Below are 10,178 nucleotides of genomic sequence, written 5' to 3' on the forward strand. Positions count from 1 at the left end.
ACTTTGATAAAAGTAGCAATTCAGTGTTTATGGGGTATGTACACGTGTTCTTAAAAGGAAAGCATGATAGATCAGGAAAGCAGAGAGAGATACAGTACATCAGGGACTATCAGGAGCATTAAGGCATCCTGTTAGACCAAAATAGCTCCAAAATAGAAGTGAAACCCATCAAATTTCGTGCAGAGAGACAATCTGCTCCAGACTGAGATTGTCTCAGAACCCAGAAAGTTTTTCAAGTATTTGTTTTCCGGTAAATACAAAGTCGAGTATTTTTGCGATATTGATGATCATTGAGCTTTAATGAGATGGAGATACAGCAACCATTGGGTTCAACCCCCAGCTAAATATAGTAATATATTCATAGTGGCATTCACCACAGCGCATGTGCATCTCAAACTGTACAGCTACCTGGAAAGGTTGTGGGAAAGGGTTCTTTACACAGACACAGACAGTTTGATTTATGTGGTGAAGGAAGGGGAGATGCCTTTAGAGTTGGGAAATTATCTAGGGGACTTGACAGATGAATTGGACGGGGATAGCATTCAGGGGTTTGTGGCAGCGTACCAGACGAAAAATTTTAAAAAAGTAGTGATGCACATTAAAAGCATCACTCAGATGCGGGAATGCTGCTAACATGTCAACTTTGACAGCTTCAGAGTGGAGGGATACCTGCAGACCTCAGGGGAGGGGGGTGCTATCAAGATCCCACAGCATGATAAAAAGGGTTGCGTGTTAAAAACTCGACTTTTGGCAAAAGACGTCTCAATGAGACCTACCGCCGCACCGCCAGCCAGGTCCGTACCATTGGCATTAGTGATTTTCAGACAAAGATGCAACAAGGTGTCTTTCAGATCCAGATACTTTAAACCATCCCCGGGAATGAAAAACTCGATCGTTCCCCCGGAGGACGTTTTCTCAGCTGACGTGACAAAACCACAATGTCCCCTGGCTGAGGTATTCCCCACAGTCCAGGTAAACACGTCTGATGTGATGTGGACTGCTGCTGTTTTAGGTGGGGCATGGCTATGTTGAAACCTTTTTTCACCAGAGGGGTCACGAAACAAAGCAGTTTTGAGAATATTGGACCTGACAAGCATGCTGTAAAACCCTCCTAAATCCCCTGTATATGGCATAAAAGAAACTACATGCATGTTAACAAAAAAATCTTTTCCAGACCCTCTATTTTCTCATCAATAAGCACAAGATTATCGTACATATGATGGATGGTTCTGTAGATGAGGCTCTCTGATTTTAGCATCTGCAAAAAAACCACAACCGCCATTTTGACTCTTTCCTTTTTCACCAGGAAGCTATACTCATCCAGATATTGATGCACACCCTCAATGAACCAAGGGGTTATGAGTTTTGGCATCAAACCATCAAAGTCGGTCTGGTAGATTCTATCATGAGGCTCGAAAGGGCATGTGTGCTGTCTCTGGATAGCATGGGTGATCTGACAGCCGTTGCATCTGCTTTCCAGGTAGCGGGTCAGAGCCTTGTTGACCAGATGAAGCACAGGCATTCTCAGGCAGTTGAAAAAGTCAGTCCCCTTCGACCACAGTATGATCGGACCATCGACTTGGTGAGCCGAATCAGCAGGGGGGACGTTCTCGATGTCGATGGAGCACTCCTGTGAATCCTTGCCAGAAGCCATGGTCTGATCCTCCGTAACCACCGAACACTCGTCTGGAGGAATAGAGACACAGGGTTCTACAGAAGGGATGGGAGCAGGTGGTACCAGTGGCAACGGTGTTGGTGGTGGCGTTATTGGTAACGAAGTAGCATGACTTTCCTCCGGCAAAGATGGAAGAGAGCTGGTTACATCTGCAACACAAGCCCTGAGGATGAGCAGTGTAGGATGAACCCTCGTCCAAGGTGATAGAGGCGTCGGATTCTACAGAGTGGGTGGGAGCACACATTCTTGCCAGCGGTGTTATCAGTAAAAGAACAGCGTAACTTTCCTCTGGCGAAGACAGAAGAGAGTCCATTTCATCTAGGATGAGTGCTGTAGGATGAATTCGCTTACACTTGCGCTCTGCGAGGGCTTGCATCATTCTCTCTCTCTTTTTGTTTTCCAAAGGCAGCTATTTTATAGCACATGCAGGTGGAGGACACAACCCCTCAACCCCTCTGCGAGGGTTGTCTTTCCATTTGTGACAGCCGTGAAAGAGTGAAGTAATTTTATCGTCGATCTCGCCCATCTTCTCCGCCCAAGCTATAAGCGGCATATCCAACATGGTATGAAAAACTCCATAGTCCAAGCTGAAAAGGTCTAGCACAAAGTACTCTCTGGGTCTCTGAGGCCCTCCTGGCTCATCTTTCTCGAAATAGTAACTGTCATGGTAGAACCAACAACACGTGCTGGAGGCTTTCGTCAACCATATAGCCATGAACGTAATTTTTCGCTCAGAAACCTGTGGGTTACAGGGAAAGACTTCCAGGAAAGAGGGTTGTGCTATTTTGCTCTTTTTTCCTTCATCCTCACAGAAATTCCCTGGTCAGACCAGCTTTAACACACCCCAGTCATCGAAGGGAAGACATGCCCATATGCACTGAGTAGGAAGGGACCTCATGACGTTCACCACCAGTAAGTAGATCCTTTTTCTCTTGTTGGTGGCAGGGCTGATCTTGCAGACTAGGTGGATTTTCAATTGCTTTGCTTCATTATTTCTTCATGCAAGAAGTTTTCAGCTGCAGCAGAGATGATTGTGTGTTAAGAGTTTGCATGGGTTTAATGAAATGCAAATGTCTAAAGTACATTTATTATATGTTAATATCGTGTAATGAAAACCTTTGTCAAATATGGTTAGTTACAACAACTAAAAGAAATAATCAGACAAAAAAATAATACATTTTGCTGAACAATTCAGTTAATAAAAAGTAACAAATGTATCACAAGGGACCCAGAAATGGCAAGATGTAACCAAAATAATGATCATGATCTAAAACATAGAATGTTTTAAGAAAACATACATTATCCCATTAAATTAATGTAATTAATCAATGATGAACTAATTAAGTGTCAGAAAACACCAGAGAAGAACAGGAAATGGAGTATTTAAACCCCGGAAGGGGTATGTTTATTAATAACAGGAAGCGGGTGGAAAAAGGGAGAGTGGAGAACACTCAGCTTATCTGAGGAGACTGAGAGCCGGATCTGGAGGGAGATGATGCCGTGCACGGAGGAGAGTAGAGTTGGGAAGAGCAGCGATCGTGGAGGAGGAAAAAAGGAGGAGGAGAAGGTAGTATTCGGGGCAACACAGGAAATAGCGGAAGCTGTAGTGCTAATGCTAACAAACGTCAGCGTGATATGGAGTCGGTGTCTAAATGAGACCAGACAGGGATGAACTGAAGAGAGTGCTCTTAAATAGGTGAGTGGAGGTAATTAACTGAAGAGGTGCAGGTGATCTAAATCAATACTCGGGAGAGTGAGGGCACTGGTGAGGGGTCGGGTCTGGCGTGCCTGTGACATTAAGATAATTTACCAAAATATACTGTCAAGGGAGCAAGCAAAACCTAGAAAGATGGAGAATAGTTTCAGAGCTGCAGAAATAAATATATAATATTATCATATAATATTATCATCCATATTTGGACTACACAATTGTCTAAATCGCAGTTGTCAAACTATTACCTAGTTTAGCCACAGTTTCTGCTTCTCCTTTCAGTGGCTTCCTTACACTATAAATAAAAAAAAATTTGCACTTGCCTCTGTCCCCACTGTCTTTATCATGACAGTGAATAGACAAAGACAAATAGAGTGTCTTGTGTGCTGTATTAAAGATTTTCCTTCACTAGAACTAAAGGTGCATTTAAACATTTATTTTAAATAAAACCTTACTTCCTTGTATGCTACTATAAAAAAGCTTTCTGGCAAATGAATTGTGTAAAATAAACAGGAAAAGTGTACAGTGTAGTACTATATGTTTAATTTAAGTAATGCAAAATATAAGGGAAAACCTTCTATATAGATTAAAATACATCTAAATGTATTTATGGATTTTTTTTCATATAAATTTCATCAGTGTAACATTCATGGTGCTTACATTTCAAAAATGTGATTAAAATAAAATAAAAAAAAGAGAAAATTATAAATTCCAAAAATAACCAATAGGGAGGCATAAATATAATGCTTAATGTGCAGGATGTGTAGATACAGTCAGATTTCCTGCTCCTCCATAATTTGTCAGAACACACTAAATATTAGCTGCAGACAACCTTGACCTTCTGATTATACACACAAATTGTAGAAGTTCTGTTTTTTCAAAAACACATATTTACACACATGCCCATCCACACAAAAACACATTAGCTAAAGAAATTACAAAGAAATTAATTAAAAAAAAAAAAAAAAAAAACTACAGAAGTAACTCACAGGCAAAGCCTGCCAAAAAAGAAAAAAGTAATAAAATTTTCAATAAATTGTGTCAATAAATAATTCATTAGAAACATTTTAACAACAGACAAACCAGCCAGAGCCACACTGAGCAAACATGCTTGCAAACTTGTGTTAATCTAATATTTTGTGTAAATTGACTTCTGTTTCTGCAAAACCTCGGGTCATTTTAAAAGTCAATTACATTTTGTATGGATCTACTGGGTATTGTTAACTGAAATGAATACTTGAATATTTTGCTCCATCTGCACTAATGCAATAATAATAATAATAATAATAATAATGAATAATAACACCAGCATCAAAAAACACCTTAAACTTGTTAAACAGTCAAACATAAAAAGGTCAGTAAGAAAAATGGTATGTATATAATGATTAGTGTAAACATGGCAAGAACCAGCAGACCAGGCCTGTGTTCCTGTCTGTGGCTTGGTTGATGTCATGTGGTACTTTCCAAGTTAATGTGACTGCACACACAATTAAAGACAAAATGCATAGAAATATAGTTATCGCAGTAGAAGAAAAATGATGCAGAAAATGATAGAGCAGGGAAAACATTAGCAATTAATGGATATCTTCGGCAAATTATTTCTAATGCCACTATCTTGTGAAGCAATTGCCCATACGGTCTGGCTGAAGCTAAAAGTGCAAAAATGGTTTCACATGGATTAAAGTTTTTGAAAATGTATGCTACAAGGAGTGAATTCAGAATCAGTTCCAGCAGGTCACTGAGAAGGAGGAAGACAACAAAGAACCTCAAACTGAGGTTCGACTTCCGCTTTTATAGTGGTGGTACAGTACACTGAGAGACCAAATAAGAGCTGGAAAAACTGCACACACACACCGGCAATGAGGAAGATGGACAGGTGGTTGATTTTGGTGTTCTGATAAACCTTCTGTGAATTCCAGTTCTCTAAGCAGTACATGATGTGGAACACTGTGGGTAATTAAAAATGGAACAGAACAGATGAGCATAACTAAATGAAAAAAGTTACATTCATGTTAAAAAGTTTGTTTTAAAATTCTGATCATTTTCTGATACAGTAGTACCTCGCTCCTCGACCACCCCTGTGTTCGAATTTTCAGTATTCGATTCGAATTTTCGAGTCAATTCGACCTTGGTGTACGAAAATATTTTTGGTGTACGACTCAACCATCAGTTACGCCGGTTCTTGTTTCATACAGGATTGCAATGAATATCAACATTTCAAACAAAATTCGAACAAATGTTAATGTGAACTGTATTTTTGACACAAATTTTCAGTTTTCAAAAATATTTTTTTGTGTTCAAACTGACCTGAAAAGAACTATTGTGACCACACAAGCTTCCCATGCAGTGTACCCTGGTGTAGACAGTAGAGATGTTTAGAGATGTAGAGAGTGCTTGTGTTATAACCCCACATTATCTTTTGTGGAATAATTTCCGTAGCCATGTCTCTGAAAAAACGTAAATCAGGCATCAGTGTTGCCGAGAAGAAAGTTGTGAGATCAACCATCAAGTTAAAACAGATTAATTTGTTTTACATTATTTCCTATGGGGAAAAATAATTCAGTTTTCGACCAAATCGGTATTCGACCAGACTTTTGGAACTAATTAAGGTCGAACACCAAGGTACCACTGTAGTTGCATGCTCCATTAAGTTCTAACTCCTTGTGTTCACTACATTTTATAAAAAATGTATAATAAAAAAAAGATGTAAAGTTTATAAATGAGTTAGAAGAGTTAAAACTTGCCTTATCACAAGCTTCTGAATTTTGCAAAACAAGAAAACTCAATTATTTTCTTACATTTGTTACATTAGGGATGTTTTCTACTTACCAAAGACAAACCTATCTGAGCACAAAGCCAAAATATGATTACACAACACAGGAACTTTCACAGGACTTCTGAAACCTTAAACATTAAGAAAAGAAAAAAAAAGCCATATAAATAGCAATACATTAGGAACATCATGTTATTCTTCAAGAAGACCATTAAGAAATTGTCTGCCACAGGAAATTCTTTGGACACAGTTGGTTTCTGAAACCCTGGAGCCTATCCTAGGGGACTCAGGGCACAAGGCAGGGGAAATTTTGGATTGGCTGGCGGCTTAGTGCTGGACACAATCACACAAACACACACACACACACACACAAACACACACCATAGACAATTTAGAGATGCTAGTTAAGTTATAGCTCATTCCTTTAGAGGAAACCCCTGAAACACTGGGAGAACATGCAAACTCTGTGCACACAGGGTGGTGATGGGTATCGAACCCCTAATCCTGGAGACACCATGTCCAATACTATATACAGACACACTAGCTTCTTAAATCCCTTTTTACACCAAAGATTGAGATCTGCTTCTTGAAATCTGTTGCACTGAATACATTTGAGTTTCAAGCATTTAAAATTATTTATAGTTGTAGAATAACTTTTCTCCTGAAGTAAATGTGAACATCTTAATATTAAAATTGTGTTAGTCCCAAAAGCATTAAGGGTATTCTAATGAAATTTTCACAAGTAACTGGATTTTTGAAAACATTTCATAAAGCACTAAGAAAAATCCCAATTAAATCCTTCTCTAAATAAAGCTTTGCTAAGCAAAAATCTAATTTACTACATTTAATTTTTTGGTTAATTTTGATGTTTTTAACTAAAAAAATTAAATGTAGTAAATTAGAACCTGATTCAGCTGAGTGTGTTTAACACAGAAAAACTGATTCATTAAATATAAAGAGATTAAAGACTAGCAATTGGAATACTTTCCGATTAATTTAAAAGTAGGTTTCTTTTAAAGTGTAAAACATGCTTTGAAAAAAAGGTAGACAATTATTATATTGGAATAATAAGTACTATTACAGAATTTATGGTGCTTAAATTTTACTTAGCTTCCAACACAAAGTATTAATCATAGGTCAAGTGTGTACAGAGTACAGCTTGTTCTGTGGTTGCCTTCTCTGCAGTGTATGTAAAAGAAGCAGGGCCACCACCAGTGAACACTGCACAGCAGAAAAAGTAACTGTTTTGGTGCAGTGACATATTTCAATATCTGGCTGATCAGCATGTAAATTAGTCTAAAAAGAGATTGAGGAACTATAATACTGTGTGTTAAAGCAATAAAGGTTCAACAGTAGTGCACAGAGTACCCATCAAACCACAGTCCTTCATTTACTCTCTTCAGTGAAGCATTTTCAGCCAAAGCTGCTCTTCCCTGTACTATTCTGTGCATCTCTATAATGAAATATTGAGGGTGTGTGAACTAGAAAAGTGAATATTGATATGATCTGTTATTTTCTCTTCTCTAGAGTTTTAAGAATAAGGGCAAGTTTGAGGCTTGGGTTGGTTTAAATGGGTTTACTGAAATACAAACCTTAATTAGAAAAAAATAATCAGAGAAAAAAATGTTTTTAAAGATTGTAAATTAATACATTTTGCTGAATGATTCAGTCAATAAACAGTAACAAATGTAATACAAGCGACCAAGAAGTGGCAGGATACAACCAAAATAATGATCATAATCTAAACCGTAGAATGTTTTAGGAAAACATGAACATTATCCAACTAAATTAATGTAATTGATCAGTGATGAACTAATTAAGAATACTGACCAAAATATACTGTCAAGGGAGGAAGCAAAAGACAGAAAGATGGAGAACAGTTTCAGAGCTGCAGAATAAAATTTCACAATGATTTCACAGAGCCACACTGAGCAAAGTCACATGCTTGCAAACTGGTGTGAAATTTTTCTATAAACTGACTTCCATTTCTAATTTAATGAATGTGGTCTGCGTGTGTGATCTGTGTGTGTGTTGGAATCAAGCTCCCTGCAGACGAGTGCACAGAGGAGAGGATCAGAGATTAATCTCAAACTTATTAAACAGTCCAACATAAAAGGAAGTTTAAGAAAAACTGTCAAGAAAAATGGTATGTATATAATGATCAGTGTAAACATGGAAACAGTTAGAACCAGTACACCAGGCTTCCTGTCTGTGTCCTGGTCAATGTCATGAGGAACTTTGCAAGTTAATAAGTATGTAACTGCACACACAATTAAAGGCAACATGCATATAAATATAGTTAGTGCGTAAGTGATCCGTGTATGTATGAAATGACAACCAGAAGCTAGACGAAAAATGATACAGAAGATGATAGAGCAGGGAGGAGTGAAAACATCAGAAATTAATGGATATCTTTGGCAAATACTTTCTAAGGCCACTATCTGGTGAAGCAATTGTCCATACAGTCTGCCTATAAACAAAAGATCAGAAATGATTTCACATGGAATAAAGTCCTTATTGAAAATGTATGTTACAAGGAGTGGATTCAGAATCAGTTCCAGCAGGTCACTGTAGAGGAGATAGATGATGAAGGCTGAGGTTCGACTTCCGCTTTTATAATGGCGGTACAGTACACTGAGAGCCCAAATAAGAGCTGGAAAACCTGCACACACACCGGCGATGAGGAAGATGGACAGGCGGATGATTTTGGTGTCCTGATCTGAATACAAGTTCTCTGAGCAGTACATGATGTGAAACACTGTATGTAATTAAAAATGGACAAAAGCAGTGATGAATGTTTCTTTAATTAATAGTAAACTGTAATCATGAAAAAAAATGAAATAAAAAATGTTAAGTTCATGTTAAAAATTTCATGATGAAATTCTGATCATTTTCTGATAGTTGCATGCTCTATTAAATTCTAACTCCTTGTGTTCACTACATTTTATAAAAATCTATAATAAAAAAATGTCACAAAGTTTATAAATGTGTTAGAAGAGTTAAAGTGCTTGCCTCATCACAAGCTTTAGAATTTTGCAAAAAAAAAAAAAAACTGTCAATTATTTTCTTACATTTTGTAAATTAGGGATATTTTCTACTTACCAAAAACAAACCTCTCTGAGCACAAAGTAAAAATATGATTGTACAACACAGGAACCTTCACGGGACCTCTTAAACATTAAAAAGAAAAGAAAAGAAAAGAAAAGAAAAGAAAAGAAGCCATATAAATAGCAATATATTATGGACATCATGTTATGCATCAAGCAGACCATTTACATTTATATTTACATTTCTGGCATTTAGCAGACACTCTTATCCAGAGCGACATACAAAAGTGACCATTAAGAATTTGTCTGCCACAAGAAATTCTTTGTACATACAGCAGTTGTTCTTTCTGGTGTCTGGGAACCTGGAGGCTATAATATATTTCAAATAATGTAAACCAGTAAAGTGAATTAACTTACAGGTGTGTGGAGAACTCCGTGGTGCAGAAATATTCACTTTATAAATAAAAAAGGAGAAATACTGAAAGCGGTGTCTGTAGCTTTATGAGAATGGGAGGAGAAAACAGTGACAAAGAGGTTGTGCTGTAAAACCACACATAAGTGAAGAGTGTGTGTTTTTCTCTGTGTACATATGGTTGTCCATGTACCTCCCAAAAACATGCCAAAAACTGGACAGATGATTCTAAATGGCCTCTTGGTGTGAACATGAATGTATAGTGACCTGGGATGGCCTGATGTCCCAAGTTCTACCCCTGCCACACTCCCAGTGCTCCCAGGCATTAGATCCACCATGATACTGACCAGGTTAAAGCAGCTAATAGGAAATGAAATGAAATGATTTAGGAAATGAATTCATTCTAAATAACACAATAGTTTTCTGTAAAATCTGTAAAAATTTCAAATCCGTCAAGATAAACTTTTCAATTATTCAACAATTCAACCAAAGCAATGGAACAATGAATTAAACAGGAAATATTGAGATCATATACTGATTCAGCTGAGTGTGTTTAACCC

At 37.5% G+C, this 10,178-nt stretch overlaps 1 long non-coding RNA gene across 1 annotated transcript; it reads right to left on the bottom strand.

The window, feature by feature from the left end:
- Positions 1 to 8,467: 8,467 nt before the first annotated feature.
- LOC131349395 (uncharacterized) lies at positions 8,468 to 9,826 on the bottom strand. The gene is made up of 3 exons (XR_009204068.1): positions 9,624 to 9,826; positions 9,262 to 9,329; positions 8,468 to 8,917 (listed from the first exon to the last, which is right to left on the bottom strand). It is a non-coding gene; the product is annotated as an uncharacterized LOC131349395 (long non-coding RNA).
- Positions 9,827 to 10,178: the final 352 nt, after the last annotated feature.

This window comes from Hemibagrus wyckioides, linkage group LG29 (genome assembly GCF_019097595.1).
Source record: "Hemibagrus wyckioides isolate EC202008001 linkage group LG29, SWU_Hwy_1.0, whole genome shotgun sequence".
Classification (NCBI taxonomy): Eukaryota; Metazoa; Chordata; class Actinopteri; order Siluriformes; family Bagridae; genus Hemibagrus; species Hemibagrus wyckioides.